This window comes from Sapajus apella, unplaced genomic scaffold, assembly GCF_009761245.1.
Source record: "Sapajus apella isolate SASKATOON/1434 unplaced genomic scaffold, GSC_monkey_1.0 scaffold148, whole genome shotgun sequence".
NCBI lineage: Eukaryota > Metazoa > Chordata > Mammalia > Primates > Cebidae > Sapajus > Sapajus apella.
In genome coordinates, this window is record NW_022437088.1 from 1,101,670 (window position 1) to 1,110,171 (window position 8,502).

General features: G+C 45.3%; 1 protein-coding gene across 1 annotated transcript in view; it reads right to left on the minus strand.

Moving 5' to 3' along the window:
• TDRD10 (tudor domain containing 10) overlaps nt 1–8,502 on the minus strand; it is a 49,037-nt gene that overhangs the window by 27,405 nt on the left and 13,130 nt on the right. The gene's annotated exons all lie outside the window — the stretch shown is intronic.

Genomic DNA, 8,502 nt, shown 5'->3' on the forward strand with positions numbered 1-8,502 from the left:
TCCTGACTGCTTCTCACCCCTGCGTGGCCTCTGCCCAGGAGTATGGTTCCCTTCCTCTTCCCTGGACATTTCCCATACCCTTCTCGACTCCTCTCCTAGTCTGCCCTCAGGCCGTCTCCCTCACCACACCCCTCCTCCCCGTCCTGCTCCATAGGGCTTGGGTTGTCGCCACAGAGAAACCAGCCTCCCCTGCTTTATGATAATGTCTATGCCACCCTGATGCCTTTTGGAGCTACACCCTATTTTTTCTCTTTTCTGCCAAACTCGTAGAAAGAGCCGTCTCCACCTAATGCCTCCATTTCCTCCCTGCCCACTCCCTCCTGACTGCCTGCACCGGGCTAGCTCCTGCCCTACTGAAATGCTTTTTTGCAGGTCACAGACGTGCGCCCGCAACCCATTGCAATGGCTTCACTTCAGGCTTCAGCTCTTTCAACTCCTGCCCGCATCCCTCAACAGTTCCTCCTTCCTTGGCTTCCCCACGAGCGTGTTAATGATTATAAAATTTCACAACCATGGTGAAAACCAATTTTTCTCTGGAAAACTCTTTTGGAAATAATGTGTATTTATACCGTCTTCCAAAGTCACTTTGTTGGCTTAGGAAAATAGAAATGCATTATGTATAACTCATTTTTCTCAGTCTTCATGTTTATATTACATTTACATTCAAATTTTCTAATTTGCTTTACTCTTAAATATTTAATGTTTATTATACATGAGTCTACAAGATGCTGAGCAACAAGCAATTTGTGAAAACGAGCAATGTGTGCTTAGCATTTTCAGTTCACCGAGCACTTTCATATCCCTTATTCCATTTGGTCTTCACACCCACCCTGTAAAGTACACATTATTACTGTACTCATTGCACGGAGGCATAAAATAAGGATCAGAGAGGTTAAATGACACCTCTAAGGCTACACAGCCAATTTAGAACTAGGATTTGAACTCCAGACCCTTAACTTCAAATCCTACATGTATTTTTTTTTTTTCATCATATCATGCAAAACCATAGTTTTCTTCTCAGGTTTTACCATTATTAAAATAAAATAGAAGGCTAATATTTTGGCAGGTATCAGGAAACCATAGCCTTGGGCCAAATCCAGTCCACCACCTTTTTTTGTAAATAAAATTTTACTGGAACACGGCCAGGCACATCATTCACTTGTCTACAGCTGCTTTCAGCCTATAATGGCCTTCAACACTTAAACTATTTACTATCCAGCTGGGCACAGTGACTCACGCCTGAAATCCCAGCACTGTGGGGGACCAAGGTGGGCAGATTGCTCAAGTCAAGAAGTTCAAGACCAGCCTGGGCAACATGGTAAGACCCTGTCTCTACAAAAAATACAAAAAATTAGCTGGGCATGGTGGTTCATGCCTGTAGTCCCAGCTACTCTGCAGGCTGAGGTGGGAGGATCGCTTGAGCCCAGGAGGTCGAGGCTGCAGTGAGCTGAGATCATACCACTGTACTCCAGTCTGGGCAACACAGCAAGACCCTGTCTTAAAAAAAAAAAAAAAAAAGAAAGAAAAAGGGAAAACAAAACAAAAAATATTTACTATCTGACCCTTTACAGAAAAAGTATGCAAACCATTGTGCCACATCAATGCTTCTCTAGCCTGACTACAGACAACACTCGGTTGGAGAGTAATTATTTTTTCCCTTTTAACTACCAATGCAACGCCTAGCCCACCCCAGGTACACAAAATCAGAAGTGCTAGGGTTGGGACCAAAGCATCCGTGTTTTTTAAGAAGCTCCTCAGATGATTTTAAATACACAGCCAAGGTTGAAAATGAAAATGGCTGTTCCATGGTATCAGATTCAGGAAGCATGCACTTCCAGAAAATGTACCTGAGGGTGTGAGGAATCGCCCTCACTCCCTACAACACACACACACACAAATACTGCAAAGTGAGTACATCAGCAAAATGGACAGGGAGGAAAGGAGCTACTTCCCAAAGAAAACAAAGCAAGAACAGTCATTACCATTTGCAGCCATTCTGGATTTTGTGGACATAAAGAGGGCTGAGATCCTTTCATCCATAGAATTTCTTTTCTTTCTTTCTTTTTTTTTTTGAGATGGAGTTTTGCTCTTGTTGCCCAGGCTGGAGTGCAATGAATGATGCGCTCTCACTGCGACCTCCACCTCCCGGATTCAAGCGATTCTCCTGCCTCAGCCTCCCAAGTAGCTAGGGTTACAGGACCCTGATACCATGCCCGGCTAAGTTTTTGTATTTTTAGTAGAGACGGGGGTTTCACCATGTTGGCCAGGCTGGTCTTGAACTCCTGATCTCAGGTGATCTACCCTCCTCAGCCTCCCAAAGGCTGGGATTACAGGCATGAGCCACCGTACCCGGCCCATCCGTGGAATTTCAGTGTTCTCAGTGAGGGTGCCCCATCAGCAGATGCTGCTACAGTTGATAGTTATCACTAGGAATTTCTAAAATCTGAAGGCGTGCCCTAATTTTGACAGTTTTCCTGCCCCTTAACAGTTTAATTAGTTTATTTGAAAATGTTTTGATCAATTACAGATTTGAAAGGAGGTTTGGTACATTAAGCTAAAATTGCCTCATGCCCCGCAGGAAATTTTACATCTCATTTTAAATCATAAAAATAACTTATTAGGATTTTTTAATTACAAAGACATTGAATGTTTATTGTAGAATATTTTTAAAAACACCAATAAGCAAAATAGAAGTACTTTCCATAATTCCTGCCACCAAAACACGAACACTGCACATCTATAAATATCATGAGATCACACTGTACCTTCTGCTTTGTAACCTATTTCACTTAAAGACACATTCCTTTCAATCAATCACCACCAACCACATGGTTTAAGGGATCTATAGTCTGCTATTAGTTAAGGCACCAGCATTTATGGACCACTGACTTCGCACCAGACAGGTAGGAGGTTACTGCAGCCATCTATGTGCCAAGTAATTTCATGCCCATCCAACAGGCAGCAATTTAACAGCTGGACAACACCAAGTGTTTGTGACAGAGGAACGCTGTGCTGCTGGTGGGGGTGCAAGTCAGTCCCCTTCCTGGTCCAGCTGTGAGGCCCTTGTGGCCCCGATGCCCCACGCTTCAGTACAGGTCCCAGAGGCATTCACACCGTGCACACCATTATGTGTACAAGCTGGTTCACTGAAGCTGTTTGAGGTAGCAAAAACTAGGAAAATATTGATTTGAACCATGTGAAACTGAGGATTTTGAAGATTAAAAAATGGTCCAATACCAGCGATTTCATATGATACAACCTAAGAACAGGAATGTCTATTTGCAGGTAAACACACTGTGGTAGATTCTTACAAAGGAATATTAGACAACAGCCCAAATTACTGCCTAGAGCTGAACACGCCAACATGGACGTGATCAAGGCAAGCCACAAACACACAGACAGAAGGTGAGGGACCAACAGCCACCTGCCCAGCACCTCAGCTCCCTGCTTTCCAGGGCACACCCTAGACACAATCATTCCCAATGCCTACCCCCAAACGACAGCTTGGAAACCCGCACTCTCTGACCCCCCCTCCCATCTTTCCTGCTCACACGTCTGGTTCTCCAACTCCACTCCCCAGTACCGTGACTCTTCAGACTCTGCCACTTTCCACCCTCCTGCAAACTCCTGACTCTGCCACTTTTCTCCTAACCATCCTGCTCCACCCAAACCTGCAATGTCCTTGCTGTGCCTTTTTTTTTCCCCCTCTGGAGACAGGGTCTGGCTCTGTTGCCCAGGCTGGAGTACAGTGGTGCGATCTTGGCTCACTGCAGCCTCCACCTCCCAGGCTCAAGCCAACCTCGCACCTCAGCCTCCCAAGTAGCTGGGACTACAGGTATGCGCCACCATGCCTGGCTAATTTTTGTATTTTTTTGTAGAGACAGAATTTTGTCACGTTTCCCAGGCTAATCTGAAACTCCTAAGCTCAAGTAGTCCACCCGCCTGGGCCTCCCAAAGGGCTGGGATGACAGGCATGAGCCACTGTTCAACGCGCCCAGCCCCCTGCTGTGCTCATTAACCAGCTTAGATGCCGGGGTCTATCAGCGCAATCAATACCTGATGTCCAGCACTTCACAGCATTCCTGCCACCTACCCCTCATCATCAGCCCCCCACTCTCCCAGAAAAAACTACTGCACACACTTGGCACACCCTTTCTACTCAGCGGAGAACCTGATTTTTATTTCACTGAGAAAAGAGAAGCAACCAAAGGGGAACTTCCATTCTCCTACCACCCCCACATCTGTACTCATCCTTCTACGGGGAAGACCTGTCCCTGACCAGTCCTCTCCTTCTCACCTTCTCGGGGCCTCTGCTGCTAAATCAGCTCCTCTCTTTCCAGCATCCGGTTCCCTCTCCGCTGCATGAGCATACAAATTCGCCAAGCTAAGTCTTATCACACATAATACCTCTGACCCCATACGTCCGTCCTGCTACCACTCCATTTTCCTACTCTCCTTTTTGATGAAAATCCTTAAAAGTCATCTATGCTACCTTCACTTCCTCTCATTCTTTCATTCAACAGTTATTTATTAGGTGCCCACTCTGTGCTAGAAATGTGTTAGGTGCAGAAAGCCTAGCCCTCCTGGACTCATCTTTTTTGGGGAAGAGATCATCACTAAGAGTAGTAAGTAGCAGGTGGCCAGGTGTGGTAGCTCACACCTGTAATCCCAGCACTTTAGGAGGCCGAGGTGGGTGGATCACCTGAGGTCAGGAGTTCGAGACCAGCCTGGCCAATATGGCGAAACTCCATCTCTACTAAAAAAAATACAAAATTTAGCTGGGCATGGTGGTGGGTGCCTGTCATTCCAGCTACTCAGGAGGTTGAGGCAGGTGAATCACTTGAACCCGAGAGGTAGAGGCAGCAGTGAGCCAAGATCACGTCACTGTACTCCAGCCGGGGTGACAAGAGCTAAATTCTGTCTCAAAAAATAAAAATAAAAAATAAAAGGAGTAAGTAGCATGTGTGGTGAGTTCGATGGTGTAAGTATTAAGGAGACAAAGACCAGGAAGGACAGGAAGAATGGGGGCTGCAACCAAGGGAGAACAGCCATGGAGGGCCTCTGAGAAGGCCACCTCTGAAGCAGAGCAGCAAGCAGAGGAAACTGCAGCTACAAGAGCTTACAGCAGGTTTTGGGTTGAGCGAGGAGGCCAGAGAGGCTGCTGTGGAGCAAACAAGGAAGAAGGCAAGAGTGCGGCAGGCACAGGGAGTGGTTCACGAAGGGCCACACAGGGCTCTGCTCTTCCTAAATAGGAAGGAAAGCCATTAGAGGCTTCCGAGAGGAGGGGTCCAAGACAGGCTTGCCACTTGATGGGGTCACTCTGGCTGCTATGTTAAGATTCGACTGCAGGTGAACAGGGCAGAAAAGAGAAGAGCTGGCTGGGCATGGTAGCTCACACCTGTAATCCCAGCACTTTGGGAGGCTAAGGCCAGCAGATCACTTGAGCCCAGGAGTTCGAGACCAGCCTGGGCAACATGGCAAAATGCCGTCTCTACAAAAAATAAAAATAAATTAGCCAGAGGCCGAGCACGGTGGCTCACTCTTATAATCCCAGCACTCTGGGAGGCCAAGGCGGGCAGATCACTTGAGGTCAAGAATTCAAGACCAGGCTGGCCAACATGGTGGCTTTACTAAAAATACAAAAATTAGCCAGGCATGGTGATGCACGCCTGTAACCCTAGTCACACAGGAGGCTGAGGCAGGAGAATCTCTTGAAACTGGGAGGCGGAGGTTGCAGTGAGCAGAGATCACACCACTGTACTCCAGCCTCAGCGACAGAGTGAATTTAAATAAATAAGCAAGCAAGCTGGGTATGGTGATGTGTTCCTGTGGTCCCAGCTACATGGGTGGCTGAGGTAGGAGGCTTGCTCGGGCCTGGGAGGTCGAGGCTTGCTTCCAGCCTGGGTGACAGAGCAAGGCCCTGTCTCAAAAAATAAAAATAAAAAAAGAGACAGAGAGAGAAATGAGCTAAGAGCCCTGGCAGTAATCCAGGTGAGATGGCAGTGGGTCGGCCAGGGGCAAGCAGTGGCATGACACGAGGTGCCCAGGTTCTGGATATAGGTAACTTTTTGTTATAAAATAATGCCAAACAATGAACTCCCACAAGCCCATCACCATGCTTCAACCAGCACCCCTGTTCTGTGTGTTTCACCTGTCTTTCCAGCCCTCGTTCGCCAGTGTCAGGGAATCCCAGCTATTCTGTCATTTCACCTTAAATACTTTAGCCTACTCCTCAAAGAGGCATTTTCTCCCTAGACACGCCATTATCAAACTAAGAAAAACAATAATGTCATACTGTCAACTAAAAGGTAATCCTCACCGATTATCTCAGAAACGTCGTTTTATGATTGTTTTGTCCAAAACTGGATCAAAACAAAGCCTACTGATTGTATTTTGTTTTCATTTCTAAGTCTCTTCTATTTTTATTTTATTTTTGAGACAGAGTCTTGCTCTGTCACCCAGGCTGGTGTGCAGTGATGCAATCTCGGCTCACTGCAACCTCCCCCTCCAAGGTTCAAGCAATTCTCCTGTCTTAGCCTCCTGAGTAGCTGGAATGACAGGCAGCTGCCACCATGTCTGGCTAATTTTTGCATTTTTAGGTAGAGATGGGATTTCACCATATTGGCCAGGGTAGTCTCAAACTCCTGACCTCAAGTGATCCACTTGCCTAGGCCTCCCACAGTGCTGGGATTACAGCCATGAGCCACTGCATCAGGCCTCTAAGTTTCTTCCAGATCTCCTTAAATCTCTATAAGATCTACTTTAATTTTTTCATGATTGACTTGTTCTGGAAATCAGGTCAGCTGTTCTACAGACACGAGTGCTGCTGCTTTATGGCGGCATTATCTTGGTCTTCTATTCCCTGGAGTTCCTTTTGACTACAAATCTGCCATAGGGCTTGACTAGCATAGGTGTTTTTTTTGGGGAGGGGGTAGAATACTTTAAAACGTTGTGGTCACCTTTATCTTGCACCACTTTTTAGGGGGCTCATATCTGGTTATCTCATTTTTAGTGAGGCTAAAATTAGTAACAGCCCGATCCCTCCACTGTAAAACTGCCCATTGATATTTTACCTAATGAATTAAGCAAGCTCAGATGACCACTGTCTGAAACAGGTATTTTTATTGGAGTTTGCACAATGGTCATTTTCTAATTCTATCATATCTTCTGCATTTATGACTAGAGTTCTTCTGTAAAGAACTTTCTCTCATTAACTAGGGTTGTTTGCTCTGAAAACATTATTACATTGGTGTTGGAAAAGCAAGATAAATACCTCTTCCTTCTCTTTAATTATCAAGTTTTTTGTTAATGAACCATTATCTTTCCATTTTCAGTTGTATTCAGTGAATGTTATTTATTTCCCCTTTCTTTAGAGATTATTACAAATTAATGCTTTTTGAAATCATCGGTGACTTTAATCAAATGTAGTACTTGATGCTCAAATTGCTCCACCTGTGGCCCATGCGACACCCTCTTTGCTTGCTCTTGTGTTGTTTTATTTTTATTTGGAAACATTCAAATCGGAATAAAAATAGAGAAAATAGTATTACAAATCCCTAAGCGCCTATCACTCAGCCGCAGCAATTCTCAGTTCATGTCCATTCCCATTTCATCATAACCTCTCCCGGACACTAGGCTATTCCGAAACAAATCTCCAACACCACACTGCTTCACATGCCAACGCTTCAGCACAAACTCCAAGAAACAAGAACACCACCTCTAAATAAACCAGCTCTAAATAAAACTGCTCTGTCTTTTCATTCAAACTTCAGTAGTCTTTGATAGCTTTCTGGCATAACGGCTCCAGATCTGGAATCAGCCATTTCTCTAAGAAGACCTGGTTCTCTTTAGCGGGAAAGAACACAATCTAGCGGGTAGGTGTGCTACTGCTGCTGCATAGGGAGAGCTCCAAGGTCTCTCAGTGGACCAAGCCAGAATGCATGCCCCTTACAAGAGGAAAAAAATTACGTCATCCTTATGGATTTCAATTTGTATTTGTTTTATTTACTTCTCTTTAACTTCTTTTATCTCTATCCTCTTATGCTGAAAATCTTGATTCCTAACAATTGTTTTTTCATAATTTAAATACATAACAAGTTCAAATAACAGTATCAGTATCATTACTGACAATAAAGCTATTGAGTAAGTTTAAGATTCCTTGGGCAGGCATGGTGGCTGACACCTGTAATCCCAGCACTTTGCAGGGCTGAGGCAGGCGGATCACAAAGTCAGGAGATCAAGACCATCCTGGTAACATGGTGAAACCCCGTCTCTACTAAAAATACAAAAAATTAGCCGGGCGTGATAGTGGGTACCTGTAGTCTCAGCTACTTGGGAGGCTGAGGCAGAAGAATCGCTTAAACTGGGGAGGTGGAAGTTGCAGTGAGCTGAGATCGTGCCACTGCACTCCAGCCTGGGTGACAGAGCGAGACTCTGTCTAAAAAATGTGTGTGTGTGTGTGTGTGTGTGTGTGTGTGTGTGTGTGTGTGTGTGTGTGTGTGT